This window comes from Peromyscus maniculatus, chromosome 17, assembly GCF_049852395.1.
Source record: "Peromyscus maniculatus bairdii isolate BWxNUB_F1_BW_parent chromosome 17, HU_Pman_BW_mat_3.1, whole genome shotgun sequence".
NCBI classification, from domain to species: Eukaryota; Metazoa; Chordata; class Mammalia; order Rodentia; family Cricetidae; genus Peromyscus; species Peromyscus maniculatus.
In genome coordinates this window covers 56014289-56034030 of record NC_134868.1, presented here as the reverse complement: position 1 = coordinate 56034030, position 19742 = coordinate 56014289, and the positions used below count along the sequence as shown (strand labels likewise).

The following is a 19742-nucleotide window of genomic DNA, read 5'->3' as shown; positions in this document are numbered from 1 at the left end:
CTATGCAAACCACAGTTGTTCTCAGCACCTCCCTGATGGCCTGCCCAGGATGTCTGGTTGTAAAATCTAAGAGGCACCTGGTGCCACCTCACTTCCTATTTTGAGATAGATGCCTGTCCTGTGTGAGTGACAGCAACAGGTGACAAGCCACTCAGGGTTCTGTGTGTCCTTAGAGTAGCTCTCCGCGCTGCACAGTGAGACATCAAAGCTCTAATCAGAGGAATCACCTTGGTGTCTCCTCCCCCTAGCCTGAGACTCACTATAACAAGGCAATACTACCGTCATTTCTCCCATTAAATCCAATAACTCAGGAGCATTGGCTTACAAAATGAAAACTGAAAAGTTGAATTGCCGCAGAATCTTACTGGGGGAGCCATGCAGCCTGGGGTGGCCCATAAGAGCAACCCTTTTTCTTGAAGAACATAGAGGTGCTTAGTGTAATTTAAACTAACCTTGTCCCTCAACTTACCTGCAGGTCCAACTGAGTTGGGGGCGGAGCCATTGGTATGGAGGAGGAGGGTGCTCCAGGCTGCATTGAGGCCAGACCTAGAAACCACTTAAGTTAACCAAAGCTTTTGTTTTCTAATGAGCTACATAAGTAGACCATCTTTCTTCTCGAGTTTATTTATATTCAAAGACTGTTTCAAATGCAATTGATTATTCTAAAATGGCATTCAAAATATAATTGTAAATAACTGGGTCTGACAGGGCTCTCATCATTATTTCCTTTTCACACTATAGAATTTCCCAGCAGGAGTGACTCTCAAACACTTCCTAGATACAGAGTGATCCGGAGGCTGGAAACGGGCACAAGGATTTGCTCATCTCTGTGAGATTCTGTTCTCTTCTATGCACAAGCAGTTTGGTTACCTTTGGCAGTGTTTAAGAGAACAAATGTGATGGTGGGATGAACTTGGCAGTTAGCTGGGAAAGGGTCTTAAGTCTTGTCATGGTTTCATCCTTCTGCACTCTTGGGACCATCCGTGTCCTGGTACTTCCTGTATCGCTGTGCAATCCCGTACACTAGAAGGTATCTGCAGGCTGTTAAAGCTGCCTAGCCCAAGGTGGGGTGGCTAGGTGGAGACTGGGACTCTAGTGATCAGTTATCCATCTTCTTTTGAGCTATGTGATAGAAAATCCCCTCCGTGAAAGCTACGGACATTCTGCTTTTGAGGCCGTACCTCTTGGAACAACACCAGAATTATTCTGCTGAAAGCTCTCTTGTCCTTCATCATGAGTGAATCAGTCCCCTCATTACTGAGTTACAGTGCATCCACATTATTCACAAAGGCACTTTCACAGCTCCAGAAATGTCTCTAAAACATGATCCTAGAAAGTCTTCGTCAAAGAAAAATATCACCAACAGTGACCACTGAAATCCTTGTTGCCACTGTCTTCATGCCTTGGAGCACATGTCTCTTGGCTTCTGGGTTCACCGATCCGAATGTCTGCCTGAGGCCAGGTGGAGGCCTGCCCATCTGTACGCCAGCCCCTGCTGTGTGCAGAGTACCAACCAGAGTTCTTAGCAATTCATTTAAATATGAATTCCAAGCTACTACTGAATCCAATTTACTGCACTTTTTAATTAGCTTACGTATCAGCGTTGAGATACTTGAATTACCAATTCAAGTCTGTTATTATGAAAAGTAGAGCTAATAATTTAATTTGAGCCTTTTGCTTTGTTTTGCTTAGTTGAATTAAAAATCAGAAATCTAATAATGTTGAACCTACCTGAGCCATTCAGAGGTGAAGGCAGTGCTTTACATCTGCAGAGAAAGGAAGGCTTACTCAAGAGCCACACTCTGAACTCCATCAGTCTTCACCCATGCGTCCCTGTGGTTGCGGAGACACCTGAGTCCCGTGAGGCTCCGTCTTAATGGTCAACGGGACTGAACTGAGACATGACTAGGACTGGTGAGGACAGCCATGAGGGGCAGTGACTGGGAGGGTCAGCCCCCACACCCCAAGGTGGGTGGAAACTTCTAGTAAACAACGCAGATGGAAGCAAAGGCTGAGGGAGAGCATGTGAGCTGCCTTGCTTTCTTTCCTGGGCAAGCGTGTCTGTGACTACAGCAGTCCTTCACAGACCCCAGACTCAAGCTTCTCCAACCTTCCATGGTGGGCTCAACGCCAGTGACTCTCCTGGGAGCTTCCAGGCCTTCAGCACTTCCTTTAACCTACTGAGTGTCCTCGTTTGGCTGCCATTGCTGGACTATCCAGCCCCATGTGAAAGCCAATTAGTAATATGGGCAAATATATATGTGTGTGTGTGTGTGTGTGTGTGTGTGTGTATGTATTTCCTTTTAGTTTTGCCCCTTTACAGGACCATTCCTAATATAGATACACAGACACACACACACACACACACACGCACACGCACACGCACACGCACACGCACACGCACACGCACACACACACACACACATTTTATAGCCTTGGACTAGAGAATAATGTTTAAACATTTTACATGAGAAAAAGCTATAAGATACTGACCAATTTGAATTAACTTTAATACAATTAAAAACTTATTCAAGGTCAAAGCAAAGAAGCAAGCAAACCAGAAGTGCTGTCCCCAGGCTAAATGACAACAAAAAACCTGGGAGGAAACTTTTCATGGGAAGTCACATGCTCATATTCTTAATACATAAAGACATAAATTAGAATCAAAAAAGAAGTTAATATAAAAACAAGTATAAATAACTAAATCTTTCTGAAGAATACAGAGTTTGGAACTGAAAACCCTAAAATTTATTTTCTTTCTTTTCTTTTTCTTTTTTCTTTTTTTTTTCTTTTTTTTTTTTTGAGATAGGGTTTCTCTGTGTAGCCCTGGATGTCCTGGAACTCACTCTGTAGACCAGGCTGGCCTTGAACACATAGACATCTGCCTGCCTCTGCCTCCCAAGTGCTGAGATTAAAGAAGTGTACCATCATCACCACCCGGCCTAAAATTTATTCTGAATTATAAAAACATAAAAGATTATAAAAACATAAAAGAAGATAACAGTGTCCTCTGCTTGACTGTGTGCTCCTGAAGCCACTTTGGAATACCTGAGTGCACATCCTGGGGTAGGTGGGTGAGCGTGCTGCTGAAGACAAACCTCAGCAGGGTAGCCCCCAGCAGGGAAATGGGCAAGCTGGCTCCTATACCCGAGGAATGGCATACTCTACCAGCTCAGCTCTTGGCCAGAGTCTCCTATTGATAAGCGCCAAGCACCTGGCAGAGCAGGGGGCGGGACATTTCCACCTCCAAGCATGAATACCATTCACCTTACTTTTCTGTTCCTCAAATGACAGCAAAATTTAGGGGAAAATGAACCGGGGACATGACTCGGTAGATGGACTGCTTGGAGCACAAGCATGAAGACCTGAGTTGGGATACCTAGGAAATCATCCAAACAGGAGCTGGAGAGATGACTCAACTGTTCAGAGAGAGGACCCAAGTTGGACCAGGCATCAGGTGGTTCACAGCCATCTGACACCCTCTTCTGGCCTCCACGTGCAATTGCTGTCATGTGCTGTGCACATACCTATACAGACATATAATTTTTAAACAGATTGGGGGAGGGCTATTGCCCAGGTCAACATCCACACAGCTCACTGAACTCAGAGACGTGGAGCCTTCACCCCTATGTTCTAGTCTCTTTGGTGTGGGAGGGTACTCTGCAAGTGGGGAGAAGAGAAACCTGGACACCAACCCAGCCACAAAACCCTCCACCTACAGCCTGTCCTGCCTGCACGATGTGCTGGGGCAATGGTGGCACAGAATTGTGGGAGTCTGGCTTAACTTGAGGCCCACACCACAAGAGGGAGCCCATGCCCTACACTACCTGGATGGCCAGGAACCAGAGGCTGGATAGACTAGAGACCTAGGGTAGAACCAAACACAATTGGGAAAAAGAAAATCAGTGAAATGACTCTTAATGATAGTCTGCTGTACTCATCAATCGATACCTTGTCCAGTCGTCATCAGAGAGGCTCCCTCCAACAGCAGATGCGAGCGGGTACAGAGACCTAACAAACAGAATAGAAAGAAATCACCAAACAAGCTGGAAGAGAAAAACTGCCTTTGTGTAAAAGCGGAGATGAGCATGTAGGAAATGTGGGAGACGTGCAGTGGTCCAACACACCGTGGGAAGGCCAGAGAGACAAAAAGGGAGTGAGGCAGAGGACACTTGAATAAATAATGGCTGAGAAGTCCCCAGACTAATGAGATACAACAAATGTGAGGATCTCTGATGGACACCAGAGCCAATGCAAACCCCAGCATAGTTATGCACATCACACTGTATCAAAAACCAAAGGATACAGAGAAATATGTGAGATGTGAGGATCTCTGATGGACACCAGAGCCCATGCAAACCCCAGCGTAGTTATGCACATCACACTGTATCAGAACCAAAGGATATGGCGAAAAACAACCGACACATTGAACACAGAGAAGCAAAGAATTGCAGCAAGCATTTCATGGCCAACTGTTCAGATTGGAAGGCATGGAAGAGACATCTCTAGCACGGCAGGGCGGGGGTCTACTAGACATACTCTATCCTAGACCCAGCAAAAATTACCTTCTATGAAGACTTCCCGAATCAAAATAAAACAAAAAGCTGAGAAAGAATCAGCTTGTCAAGAATCTGCCATGAATAGTGAAGGGTTTCATCCCAGATTGAGTATCAGCCTTGCAAAGACTCCTCCCTGGCTCAGACCCTGTCCTGGATGGTGAATTGGCAATCCCTTCAAAATTCTAACAGCCTTGACTCACTTGCTTTTTCTGGTGGGTCCTCATTGTACATGTGGGCTGTGAAAGCCACCTTCAAGAGCTGAAGATGTGGCTCAGTGGACAGAACGCTTGACTCCATTCATAAAGTCCTGGGTTCCATTTCCAATACCATGTAAACTGGGGGTAGTGGTGGTACACACCTGTAGTCCAGCACTCAGGAAGAGGAGGCAGTAAGATCAGAAGTTCAAGGTCATCTTCAGCTATATAGCTAGTTTGAGGCCAGCCTAGGCTACATGAGATCCTATCTCTTGTCTATAAAAAAAAATTTTAAAGCCTTGTTCAAATCAGCCCCCAGGTACCCCCAACCCTGACACTCGAATCACAGGCTGATCTCTCATCTTTGTGTTTCTAACCAGCCACATTCCCAGCAGCACCCTGCACCATTCATGGCAGATTCTTCATGAGCTGTCTGACCTCCGAGGATCTGAGGGATATTCGTCCTTATTGCCAAACCTGATCCCTGCTGTTTCCTGAGAACACTCCTTTCAACCCCAAGCTCAGGATGGTCCTCTTGGAAACTCTGAAGGAGATTCCCTTGCCATCTAGTCCATGGGAACACAGCCCGTCATGTCCATCCACTATCCTGTCTCCTCTCTGTTGTTCTGATAAAATATCCTGTTCAAAAGCAATGGAGGAGAGAAATCAGTTTACTTGGCTTATGGGCCCAAGTAACATCCCATCATTTGGGGGAACTTGAGGCAGAAACTCAAGGAGCTACCTGCAATTTATCCAGAGTCAGTGGCGAAGGCGATGAATGCATCCTTGCACCCTTATGTGCTTGTCTTTCCTCATTCTTGCCCTGTTCAGGGACCAGCCCATGACATGATGCTCCCTGTATTCTGAGTGGGTCTTCCTGCCTCACTTAACTATCCAACAGGGTAATCCCCCCACAGTCACACCCACAGGCAAACCTAGACAATTCTTCCATTGAGATGCCCTCCTCAGATGACTCTGGGCCATGTCAAGTTGACAATTAAAGTTAACCAGCGCACCTGCTTTCTGCATTTCCCCTGAGTCCACACACCAAGGAGGGCGGGGACCATCTTCTACAGCATTGCTGTCATAGGCTCATTGCTCAGCTTATTACTGAATATATAAAAGTAGTAATTTAGAAATCACATGCAGGGACCATTGCCGGTAAACCTAACTAATACACTGTTACTAGAGACACCTGTCAGTAACCATCAGGACAGGAGAAGCCTGTGCATCCAAGCCACACTTGCCAGCTTCTTACACTCTGTACTATTAGTCAAGGGAGCCGATGCCTCCCAGGTAGCACACACCTTAGACCGGCAGTGTTTCAATTAGCAGGAAGCCATATGCTCCCCGGTGGAAGGCTCCTCTCCCAACGTTTCCATGGCTATCTGATAGCTTCCAGATTCATAATTTCTGTTGGAGACCGGGGTGGATTTCAGTGCCAGGCCGTGTGAAGCTCTTGCCAGCTCTGTGCCCATGTTTGCGTCTCTGAGTCCAGCTTTCCGATGCCAGGCAGCTCATGATGACCCCAGCAGGAACACGGCTTCTGTGAGGTGGCTGAGCACTTGGCGTATGTCTTTCAGGTCCCTGCCATCAGGAAGCAATGCCTCGGCACCGTTGGCAGTCTGTGACACTGGGTCTGCACCTCGGGATGTGGTCTTGTGCTGCCAGGGTCTCGTCCCCTGGTTGTTCCAGGCATCCCGACTGCATAGCTCTGACCTTATTCCAGTTGTTCTATAGATCTTCCACAGGCTTCCTGACTTCAGTTTTTATGTGCACCCCTTCTCTCTCTTATGCAGTGATTTCGGAGCCTTGGGATGCGGGGTATATTAGAGATAGCCTGTTTAGGACTGAACCTTCCTTAGTCTTATTCTGCAAACCTTCATCAGCTGTGGGCCTCTGTGTGAACTGCCATTTACTTTCGCCTTTCTAATGGGATTTGAGAGGTGAATTAATCTAAGAGTATAGCAATAAGACATTAGACGTCAATTAATACTATGGCCATTTGCTATAATAATAGTAGGTTCTCCTCTAGTGCCTATGACCTGTCTAGCCACAAGTTCTTGGACTGATAATGGTACACATTTTATCTTGTGAAGCAGGTCTTAAATCCAATCAGAAAGTAATTGGTTACTTTTATGATATTCATGCCAGTATTGTGCCAGTGGTCATGTATTGCCAGGCCAGTCATTGTCACAGCTCATGGGGGTCACTGTTGGATAAGGTTGGTGTTTCCTTTTCTCCTCTGGCAGTGTGACAGTGCTTTCAGCACTTTGAGAGCTAGACAGTAGTTTTGAAGCTACAGGGTGAACACCAGCTTGACTTCCCATGTTCGGCAACTCAAGTTGATGGTGGCTCCAGCAATAAGTCTTACCATCGAGTTCTAGAGGGTAACAAAGAGCGATGGCGCTCGTCTGTAATGTTTAGGGGTGTACAGAATCTCACTTGTCAAAACCTTGAAAAGAGGTAGATCATTCCTGATACCCAGTATTTTATTTGTTCGCCTGTGGTAGCTAGTAAGGACATTGTTATAGGGTGACTCTACTTAATCTCTTTTATATATGGATGCATGTGTGTGTACATATGTATATGGAAGCTTCTGCAGTATTGTTTTCCATATGATAATGTCTAAAGGTATTTAATGTTAATTGCCCCTCCCTGTATTACCTCCTCTACCCTGCCTTCCCACCCCACCCTTTTTAATCACCTTCAGCTCAATTATTTTCCTACCCGCCTTCATATCACTGTGTTCTATCTTCTCTCCCTTGACAGCCCCCACATGGCACCTTACTAGTTTCCTGGTCCCTATGAATATTCCAGCTGAAACACACACATCTGAAGATTCAAATATAACATCTTAAAAATGAGAGAAAACATTCAACATTTGCCTTTTGGGGTCTGGGTTACCTCAGTCAAAATGATTGTTTCCAACTCCATCCATCCCTTTACCTGAAATTTGATGTTGGTTTTATTAAACAGTGAGACAAGATTTCATTGTGCAAATGTACATTTTCACTATCCATTCATCTACTGGTGTGCGTGCGCATGCACGCGCGCGCGCACATACACACACACATACACACACACATAAATAAATGCAATTTAAACATTTTTAAAATACAAGAAAGCCACAGCACTGATTACAGCAGATGTTGTCACTAACTATCCAACCCATGTGTGTAATGCATACTTCAGACCTATAGTCTGTCAAGACATGTCACATTTGACCCATTGTGTGACTCAGGGACAAACCAAAAGAGCAGCATAAGAAGTCTGTCCTATGTGTTAGTCACAGTGAGAAATCCTCCCAAAGGGATGTCTGTAAGAAACCCAAGGTCATGAGAGTTCTTCAACACAGTGTCAGCCCTCTGTGCCATATCAGGGCCTGCTTCAGAACACATGAGCCAGCTAACTAAATGAACTATTAAATCAATTGTTTAAATTGTGAACTTAATTACACTCATGGCAAAAGCCTCGCACAAACATAATTGCAGGAAGTTGAGTGTGCCTGTGTCATTGACATTCCATGGATCCCACCACCAAATGCTCTCACGTGCATGCAAGCATGTACATGCAGGTATAAATTATAAAATTAAGATGGGATCATAAGTGTACTGTGCCCTGTTTTCCTCTCCACTGTTTTATTAACTTTCAGCTACAACTACAACACACTACCACGTTAGCAACTTAACACGAAGCAGACTTACCGTCGGAAAAGGCTGGGTCCTGTGCCTGGCACGGCTCCCACTGGGTGGCATCCGTGGTGGTGTCGGTACACTTCACTCTTTACTGGAGGCTCTGGGTAGGGGGCCGGTTTTTCCTCGGGTCAAGCTGTTGCAGTGTAAGCTGGAGACCCTCAAGTCCCTGCTGACAGTCACCCAGGGTTAGCCCCCCACTTGTAGAGGCACTCACAGAAGCATGTTCTGGCTGGTGGCCTCAGCTTCATACTCACAGCCAGCTAGAGAGGGAATACCCATTTTACCCTTCAGACCTCTCCTGCATCATCTCCATGTTGCTTCTCCTGTCTTCCTCTTCTGATTTCGGGGTGTCTGAGAGAGCAATGGTCCCACCTGGATGATCTGGGTTATTCTTCTATTTCAAAGTCTGCTGATTAGGACCTTGGTTACATCTAGTTGTCTTCCCTCCGGCCACCTAGTTGTGGCACATTTGTAGATGGCATCAGTGAGAGTTGAAGGTCATAAGGTCAGAGCCTCAACAACCCTGAGCAGCCTTCTCACACAGCCTGTAAATCTAGCTCGCCCCATCTGGATTCAGTGAAGAGCTAAGCTGTAATTTAAGTTCGCACTTCACTGCTGGGGAACTGCCTCTAAGTTTTCATGATGGCCCACAGAGCTGCAAGTGATGCTGTGAATGATGCTGACCTACTTACTACCTGCACAGTTCCCTTTGGCAACACAACAAAGGAATTCTCCTGGGGTGTGTCTACCTCCAAGTCTTTCATCTTTGCCAGGGGAAGGGAGAAGGCTCTGGATAGCTTGGAAGCAATTCCACATGGCTTAATGCATCCACAGCTTAGCACCTTGTCTCTGTGAAGTCCTGAGGGAGAGGGACGGAGACGCATCCCAGGCTGGCCGACTGCCTATCTCCCTGAAATCACTAACAAGGTGCTTTCTTAGAAATACATGTGCTGAAGAGCATCTTGGGAATCTCTTAATTTTTAGGCCATTTAGCTTTGGACATAATATCTGTCCTTCTGCAGAAACCCATTGCCAATTCATCTGTCCATAGAAATCATTCCATCCTAAGAACAGTGCCTAGCCCTCTGCATGGTGAGACAGTTGTATAGTTTGAACTGCTTAAGGGGTCCCCTGGCAGTAGGATCAGAATCCATCCCTGGTGCATGAGCTGGCTTTTTGGAGCTCACTACCTACGATGGGATACCTCGAACAGCTTTGAGGCAAGGGGAGGGGCTTGGACCTGTCTCTACTAAATGTACCAGGCTCTGCTGACTCCCCATGGGAGGCCTTACCTTCTTGTAGTGGGGAATGAGGGATTGATTGGAGAAGGGAGGTTGGAGTAGCAGAGGAGGGAAGAGAATTTTAAATTTTCTAATTTTATTTTTTTACAGGTACAAAAAGAAATTTATAATTTTTTATTTTATTTTTCTTTATTAAGAAATTTTTACTCATGCTATCCACAGACCCCCCCTCCACCCTCCTCCCATCCCCCAGCCCTCTTTCCCAAGCTACCCCCCAATCCCCACATCTCCCAAATCAAGGTCTCCCATGGGGAGTCAGCAGAGCCCAACTCACTGAGCCTAGGCAGGTCCAAGCCCCTTCCCACTGAAAAAAAATCTAATTTTAAATTTATTAAGAAAATTTTCTTAATAAAAAACAAAATAGTGCCAGGCAGTGGTGGCGCACGCCTTTAATCACAGCACTTGGGAGGCAGGGCCAGGCGGATCTCTGTGAATTCGAGGCCAGCCTGGGCTACAGAGTGAGATCCAGGAAAGGTGCAAAGCTACACAGAGAAACCCTGTCTCGAAAAACCAAAAGAATAATAAAAAAAAAATAAAAAATAAAAAATAAAAAATAGTGCCTTGAACCTCCCTCTGCACTTGCTTCCGAGGAGAGATAACATTGGTTGCAGTGATCTGTCAGCCTCAGAGGTTATCCCAAGAGGAAAAGTGACCTTCTAGGGAGAGGCCAGGAGCAGCAGTGCTAAGGACCACATCACATAACCAGCTCAGATTGAATTTCCAATTTTCTTTTGTTTTCCCGTTTCCTAATTTACCCATTTTGTGAATTCTTTATATCTCTTTTGTTCTTCAGCCAGATGTGAGTGATTAGTAATTAATTTGTTATGAAAAGTTAAAGACTATAAATCTTCCTAGGGATACATCTTTAGCAGATCTCAGATGCACTGGCACGCAATGCTTCTATTTTCTAGATATTCTGCAATTTTTATTTTGATGTCCATTTTCACTGAGGGATTAAATGAATAAGTGGAGGTGAGCTAGAAGTACTGGGGGAAGTACCCCACTCTTAATAACTCTTCTTTTTTATTATCTTTACCAATAGAAATGTAAATGTGTTTAATACGTGCCTCTTTTTAACCCTCTCAGAGGAAAATCTGTTTAGATACATTACATAAAATGTCCCTTTCTTCTTCTGATCCAACTCAAGGTCCTAATTTTTCATTCATGTGACACTCACAGCTATAAAATGCATTCTGTGCCACCGATCATGCAGTGAACATGTTTTGGCTTATCTTCATCTACTAGTAACTTATATATTTCTCCAGGGGACCCAGCCCCGTGGAGGCTCACCCAAGATGACTGGCGGATAGCTGCATACATATAGTCAAATCAAACGATGAAGTGTTCCACATTCCTTACCTGTGACATGTGAGATGTTCTAGTTTCACAGACCCTCACGATGTCTGGCAGAGGCCACGCACTTAGGATTTCTATTAATGACCTGTAACCTGATGGTTATTGAAGGCCTGACCCTCAAGATTCCAGCTAAGACATTGAGAAAGGATTCAGCATCAAACTATAAGATTAAGGCATAGTCAGAATGATAGTAAACCCACTGCTAGAAGCAGTGGTGGGTGTTACCAAGTCATACTATGTGGAATTCGCTTGAATGGTCAAGACAACAGGATCTGTGTAGTTAGTTCACTGTCACCTTTGGAGTATGATACCTAGTTATACCAACTCATGTATTTATTCATCCAGAACCTAAGAATGCATTAAAGACTGACTTTATAAACCATCACGTGAATAAGCCAGTAAAGAAGTGTGAAGGCAGTGGGAACGCTAGCCGGGCACCAACACCAAGATACTCAATTAAAAATGACAAAAGCCATCTTCACAGTTTTTTAAAAAAGTGAAATTTTAATAATTGCCTCTCTTTGTGAAGTAAGTGTTTTGACTTGAATTAAAACTGCTTTCAAAGTCTCTTCCAATAAGCAGTTTGGCAACCTGTGTTTTAAAATGCACACCTTAATTTCTCTCTGGATCCTAAGGAAGCAGGAAGACTGTAGTAAATATTTAAGCAAAGCAGAAAATCTCAACAGAAGTTGAATCTCTCACTGTTATTTATGATAAAGAATTAGAAATACTAGTCCTCATTGGGCTAGGAAATGATGGCACATTTATTTGTGATCAATTTCCAAAGGTCATTAAATATTTCTATCATGAAGAAAATTGTGACATTATTATATTGAGGATACCATCAACCCCACCTTGCTAAGGGCTGATCACCTTGGATATGTTTGGGAGAACTATGAAGGCTTTGTGAAAAGCTTGACTGGGGAACCTGAGGGTACTCAGTGAGGATAGAGATAGCATCTTGATCAGAAATAACTCCTTCAGTACACCATAGGACATATGAGCAGTGTCCTGGGGACCCTGGCCTTGTCATGGCAGCCGGAGAGGAAGTAGATATTCATACAGGAGAAGAACATGTCCCACTGCTGTTGCCTCAAAGATGTGTGTCCAAGTAGAAAAAAATCTGAGGTCCCTAGGTCTGAAAGGACCTGGTTTACCAGGTGTGAAGTAGTACATCCATATTCACTGGTGAGTGGGAGGGGACACAGAAAAGCAAATGTTTTTCCCATCTGTGTGACCTAAGGGAGCCTGATCCTGTGCAGAAAAGGGTTACGACACTGAGCTCCTATACAGATCAGCTCAGGCTGCAGAGCCTAGAACCTGCCACTCAGTGGCATGACTGTCACAGAGAGACAGAAGCACACAGAGCTGGTGAGTGTGCATCCAGAGAAATGTGCCCAGAAACTTGTGCATATCAAAGGCTGAAGTCTGAACACACAGGGTAGGTGCGGGCTGGCCATCCTAGGAAGAAATGATGTTGCGGTTTGAGTCTGAAGGCCAGTGGCTTTTCAGAGACTGAATTCCCTCTTGCTTGGGCAATCCAGTCTTTTTTTTTTTTCTTAAATACTCTGCTGATGAGTATTGGATGAGTCCCCCAGCCCATTCCAGAGGGTCATCTGCTTTATTGAAATCATATTTGACTCTAGGAAATCAACTTAAATGGGTACCAAAATTCAACCATGGTTGTCTTTGGGTGGTGAATTAGCCAGTGAGTTTTATTTCCTTTTCATTGTTTTCCCTTTTTATTAATTTTTATTTATTTATTTACTTTATCAAAAATGTGTGTCGTGTTAACATAAGACAAGATACTAAAGAGGAGACTGTTGTCTTCTGAGATATGGGTAACCTGTAAATATGTTTCCCAGACAGTCACATTACATTTTAGAAGCTATGAGCAGAGTTGTCATCTAAAGCATGTATGATGAAGTATCAAAAAACGAGATTGACTTCCAAGGACACGGCCTCATTTTGTGTCCCCAAGACCACTGTGGAAGCGCGAGAGCACTAAAGACAGACGTGTATCCCAGGAAACGGGGACTCCGTAGCCTCCCCTGGGAGAGAAATAAACGCTGGGATGGGGCTGAGCCAGAAGCCTCCATGGCCACCACTTTGGGAGGCAGCCTATCCTGGCTTCTGGGGACTGCTGAGCAGAGTAGCCCCTCCTACTCTATGGTCCTCTATCTACACTGGATAGACTCCACACTTCTGGAGTCCCAATGCCCCAGGTCTGGGTGCGCTTGTGCCAGCTCCTCTACAGGCTCCAGGAATTATCCTTCTTGGTCCTTCAAGCAGCAGGGCCCTGTAGCCATAGCACACAAGTCTTGGCCTCATCTCCCAAGACCTGCCTGTGTCTGTCTCTTGTCTTTTGCTCGCATGGCCGCCTGAGCACTCCTACTCTTCATACTCCAACGTGAAAACTGTTCTCTCCTTCCTGCCCAGCACCTCTCTCCTGACTGCTACCTCCAGCGTTCCCTCCCCTAGCATCATTGAGTCCTGTGCTCCCAGCACCATGCTAGGCCCAGCAAGATGGGGCAGTGGCTCAAACCCAGACACTCTTCTGTGTCTTTGTGACCTCTGTAGAATGTATACAGGGATGCTGTGCCCTGGAGGACACAGACAAGTTTGCAGGTACCTATGGCCACCTGCCTGTCCCTACCTACCTTGCAGGACCCCAGCTCACCTTCAAGATCAGATCTATACACTTTACCAAACTAAGGGAACCCTATATTCACTTTGTCAACATACACTGATAGTTCTGGGCTTTATACTTTTGCATCTATATACCTAATTATGATGCTTTGGTTGGAGATAACAATGCCCTGGAAAGTATCACCGCCAAGAGCCTCTGAGTCTCACAGACGAGCAGAGACCTCTTTACACAGACATGAGACAGTGGGACCATGGGATGGATGGGGGAAGATGGGCATCACCTGGGCCTTCTAGACCAGAACTCTTTCCCCTCTTCATTCCATCTGGTACCTAATGGTACCGTGGATCCATGTATTGTGTATCTTCACACATCCTCTTCCTCCCAGCCATATACGTCCCCTTGTGCCTGATGTCTTCTGTGTCCAGCTTTGGTGGTCCCTTGGCCACAGCTTCTCAGCACACACCAAGCTGATTTCACAAACAGCTGGGGGCCTTGTGGTCACAGCTCTCTGATTGTTCCATCTACTGGTTCTAACCAATTTGTATTTATTACAGATCTTCACAAAATTCTCCTTTTTATCTTTTCTTACTACCCTATGGTCAATTGTGCTCAGCAAAATTCTCCAGTCATGAAACCTGTGCACACCTTTAATCCCGGCACTCAGGAGGCAGAGCCAGGTGGATCTCTGTGAGTTTGAGGCCATCCTGGCCTACAGTGCAAGATCTAAGACATGCACCAAAACTACACAGAGAAACCCTGTCTTGGGGGAAAAAAACTGTGCAAAATCTTTACACATTGTTTTCCAGTCTCTGTCTCTGTGTGTGTGTCTTTTTCTCTCTCCCTCTCTTTCTCCATTCTTCCCCTCTCCTTCCCTCCCTCTTCCCTTCCTCCCTCTCGTCCCCTCTCTATCTCTATCATCTCTTTTTCTGTATGTGTCTCTTTTTTCCGGTCCTGGTGATTGAACCTAGGGCTTTCAACAGTCTAGACAGTGTGGGAAGACCCATTTGATGCCCATACCCCCCAGCTCTCTCCTGGCTCCATCACCATGAGGGAATTAGAAACCAGCCCCAGTTTCTCAAGTCTTTATGGAATGATGAGTGTCCCAGAATCCTCTCTCCTTCCTCCCCCAAAATGACATCTCTCCTGACGTTACTCCTGCTCTTTTACTTGAGAAAGTCATCCCTGAGACTAAAATGATCACACAGCACAGGGTCTCTCACAGCTCAACCTAGCATCTCAGAATCCCATCCAGGCATGGCTTTGAGGATAGTAACACCTGTCCTCAGCTGGGGCTTCCCACAAGGGCTTCCTTCCAGGGCCTTGTTTCTTACACAGGATTTCCAAAGGAGATGTCTCTACTGTGAATATTTCCTTATCATCTCCTAGTGTTCCATGCAGTGTGGTTGTAGTGTTTTAGTTACAGGAGTCTTCCTTCTATCTTTCCTTTTCTTTCCTGAAGCAGGGTCCTTCTAGTCTAGAATGTTCCATTCTCCTATCATAGCCTCCAAGAGTTAAGATTACAGCTCTGCAGCGCCATGCTGGGCTCATTAGTTTTTCTCTCTACTTTCTGATGAAATGGATACTTCTTTGGATGTAAAGTCAGTGTGCACTCATTTCTTTCTCTCTCCCACAGTCACTGTCAGGCTGTCATGTTCAGGGGCATTGCCAAGTGACTACAGCAGCATAGTGGCTTTGCTATAGTGATGCGATGGCATTTTAGCTTAAATGTGTACATATTGAGTGAATACTTGGTCATCTAACGTAGAAGGCATGGGTGGAAGTTCCTGCTGTTGGCCCCTACATTTGTGGTATGGATTATGCAAATTATTTATTAAATTCAGCATTTGTCATTAAATAACGCTATACTAAACACAATCTTGGAGTGACTTATGGATAATTCCCCTCAATGAGAAATCCAGAAACTAACAGAAAGTTGTCTGAACATCTCCAAAAAAACATTTCAAACCAAACTGGGAGGATGGTAGAAAGAGTTTCCCTAGAATCTCTGCCCTTGACAGTACTACAAGGTTAGAAGAGATTCCTGCCTCTCATCTCAGGAAAGAAAAGGGGTGGTTGACATGGACACCACCCCAGCTTCTCCAGCTGGTTCCCTAAAGGTCTGGCTTCTAACTTGCAATCCTTGGAGATCTGAATGATCTACATAATCCAGCTGCCTGGAGAAGATGGAAATGGTGGATTGGGCATAAATGTACACACACACACACACACACACACACACACCCTGCCTAGCGAAAAGCACATGGCAGCAATACCAGCAATCACCTTCCTCTGGGGAGCAGAATTGGCGCATGCTCCCAGTGCTCCTACTTTGCTAAGGCTAGTATCTCTCTTCAACACTTGGAATTTTGGTGGGTCCAGCAACTTCTAGCTAACTTGGAAGAGAGTTAATGAATTGAGCTAATCGATGTTATGGCTCCTTCCTCCCACTCAGCAGAAAGCAAGCAGGGCCAAAGGAACCTGCTTCTCACTGGAAAGGGAAGGTTGGCTAAGGCTCTCAGAATCTCTGGTCAAAAAGACCACTGAAGTTCTTTTCATGTGAGTCAAGGTTAGGAGAAGAGCCCTACCCACCCCCTACACACACACACACACACACACACACACACACACACACACACACACACACACAAACACAAACACATTGTGTGGATGCCAATTATAAAGCCAAGGAACAAAAAGTGAAAGTAACAATGGAACTAGAAACAAACACCAGTGAAAAAGAGTTACGTGATTTATTTGACAGAGAATTCAAAATACATGTCATGAAAGTGCCTATCACCATAGTTAAGAAAATGGGAAACGAATGTGACTTTCAACAAAGTGAACATATGAAGAAGAAAAAACGCATAAAACTGCATCATGAAATATAACTGAACTGAAGCTGTTTGAGGATTCCACAGCAGACTAGGCCAAGCAAAATCCAAAAACATAGTCATTACAAATAATTTAGTCAGAGAAAGGATGAAAAAAAAAGAGTTAGCCAGGCGGTTGGTGGTGGCACACGCCTTTAATCCCAGCACTCGGGAGGCAGAGGCAGGTGGATCTTTGTGAGTTCTAGGCCAGCCTGGTCTACAGAGCGAGATCCAGGAAAGACGCAAAGCTACACAGAGAAACCCTGTCTCAAAAACCAAAAAAAAGAAAGAAAGAAAGAAAGAAAGAAAGAAAGAAAGAAAGAAAGAAAGAAAGAAAGAAAGAAAGAGAAAAGAAAGAAGGAGTGGAGAATGATATTCCATGTAAATGGAACATGGAGAGAGTAACTGTGGCTCTTGGCCATTTATCATAAAGATCTTAGTAGTAGTTTTGTTGTGTTCTCTCTTTCTTTCTCTCTCTCTCTCTCTCTCTCTCTCTCTCTCTCTCTCTCTCTCTCTCTCTCTGCTCGCTTGTTCTACTTTGCTAGTCTCCTGGTTATTGGTTGTCCTTGTGTACCTACCCCACTCCAAACTTCATCTGTCACGTCTATTGCTTTGTCTCGTGTACCTGGAGCCAGGTAGACTGCACTGAGGCTCTTAGTAAATAAGCAATATGTATGAAGAGAAGAAATTAATAGATTTTTGAGGCCCAGCGTGTTCACAACATATGGCCAATGCTCAGCAAATTTTGTTGATTGTATTTATGTGGCATAAAGAGTAGGGTATTGTTTTCTTAGAGAACAGTTGATATTTCTTATTAATGATAAGTTGTGGCCAGTAGATGTCATTGAAAGTGGGTTTCTTTTAAAGTAATTCATTTCCAGACAGGTTGTATATTATCAAGATTCTTTACTCTGAGCTGGGCAGTCATGGCACACACCTTTAATCCCAGCACTCAGGAGGCAGAGCCAGGTGAATCTCTGTGAGTTCGAGGCCAGCCTGGTCTACAGAGCGAGATCCAGGATAGGCCCCAAAACTGCACAGAGAAACCCTGTCTCTGGAAAAAAAAAAAAAAAAAAAAAAGATTCTTGACTCTGAAAATGAAAGTCCCAAACAAAGTAGGAATCAGGCAAGCTCCTACAACCTACTGTCCAAGGCATCTGCAGCTGGAGGTGTGAATTCCTAGTTCAGACAAGGCTGCCTGGCCCTAGTTCTTCTTGCCTATGCTTCTGCTTCATCGGACCTGCCTGGGCCATGGCAGGGTGCTACTAACTATTCTAGGTGTCTTAGTTAGGGTTCTATTGCTGTGAAGAGACACCATGACCACAGCAACTCTTATAAAGGAGAACATTTAAATGGGGCTGGCTTACAGTTTCAGATATTTAGCCCAGCAGCAGAAGAAGGAGGAGGAGGAGGAGGAAGAGGAAGAGGAGGAGGAGGAGGAGGAGGAGGAGGAGGAGGAGGAGGAGGAGGAGGAGAAGGAGACGGAGGAGAAGCAGAAGCAGAAGCAGCAGCATGGTGGCGTGCAGGCAGATTTGGTACTGGAGAAGGAGCTGAAAAGTTCTACATCTTGATCCGTAGACAGCAGGAAACTGTGTCCCACAGTGGGCATAGCTTGAGCATGTAAGACCTCAAAGCCCACCTCCACAGTGACACACTTCCCCCAAGACCATACCTACTCTAACAAGGCCACACCTCCTAATGGTGCCACTCCCTATGGACCAAGCATTCAAAAACATGAGTCTATGGGGGCCATTCATATTCAAACTACCACACCAGGCTACAGGCTCAGAGACTGACACAGCAGAGCACATCTTCCCTGACAAAGAGCAGCAGCTAGTTCCTTCATTCCATAGGCATCCACTCAGTTCCTATGTGTCATAGTGTTCTGACTCCTGGAAAATCCTGTATGTCACACAAAGGCTAGAGTGCTCTCAACATATACTGAATAGACAAATCTCGGCCATCAAAGTCACTGACTGTAACAGGCATTGAACATAGGAACAATCCATATAGAGTCCAGAGAATCCTGAAGCTAAAGGTGCATGGGGAAAGCTCCAGAGTGGTGGAATCAAGCCAGCTCAAGTGAGTGTGTGGGATGGAAAGGAGAAGTATGAGATAGTGTAGTCTTGCTGGAACTCACTATATAGGTGGCATTGAGCACAGGAATCTGAGCCTTTGGATATTTCCAGGGAGAAGACAGAGCCTTCAGATAGGAATACTCCTCATTATTCAGGGGAAACAGAGTCAAGCAAGGCCAGTGACCCAAGGTGGGAACCTACCTCATCTTTCATGAGAGGTAGAGTTTAATGTGGCCAGTGACTGAAGTTGAGAATGAGCCTCACTGCTCAGGGGAGTCAGAGTCCATGGTAACCAGTGACCCAAGGTAAGAATATCTCTCTATTCAAGGAAGGAAGAGTCTAGTTTGATAAGAACAGTTACCCCCAAAGGAGTCTGTAGTTGACAATGGTTATAAACACAGCAGGTTGGAGGTAGAAGAACAGAGTATGTTGGTCTTGTTCTTGCATACCCATGGCCATCTTCATTGGAGGTTGAAAAGGAGCCAATGATTAGAGAAGATTGGTATAAGCATCTTGTTCCAATTATAATGGGAACTGTCTTCCAGTGAAAATATTAGAGAAAACCACAAGGGCAGAGGCAAGGAAGCCAGCTGTAGGGTCCCCAGTAACACAGACCCACTTCCTCATGTGACAGAGTCCTCACCAGCACAGCCGACAAAGAAATGGGATGTATTGTGTTGTGGATACTGTGACCATGAAGCCAGAAGACCTCCCTGAAGGCTTGGATAGGAAGGCAAGAAACAAGGAACCAGTGACGATACCAAGGCTTGGAACCTCAGTCAAAAACAAGAGATAGAGGGACCCTGAATCAAAGACCTTAGGTGGGAAATGTGGGAGCCCAGGCTCAGTTTGTAAAGCCTAAATAGGCAGGAGAAGACACTGCAGATGTCTTACCATCGTCAGAAATGTGGACATGGACCTCAGCCTTATAGAGGACAGTGGAATGGCTGTTGGTCTCAGCCCTGAAAATGACAATGAAGCAGGCAGGGGTCTCAACCATGCAGAGGACCATGGGGAGGCAGGGGCCTTGGCTTTG

The 19742-nt window shown here is 45.2% G+C and overlaps 1 protein-coding gene across 7 annotated transcripts in view; it reads left to right on the top strand.

Moving 5' to 3' along the window:
• Dlgap2 (DLG associated protein 2) overlaps positions 1–19742 on the top strand; it is a 746370-nt gene that overhangs the window by 656321 nt on the left and 70307 nt on the right. The window lies entirely within an intron of this gene.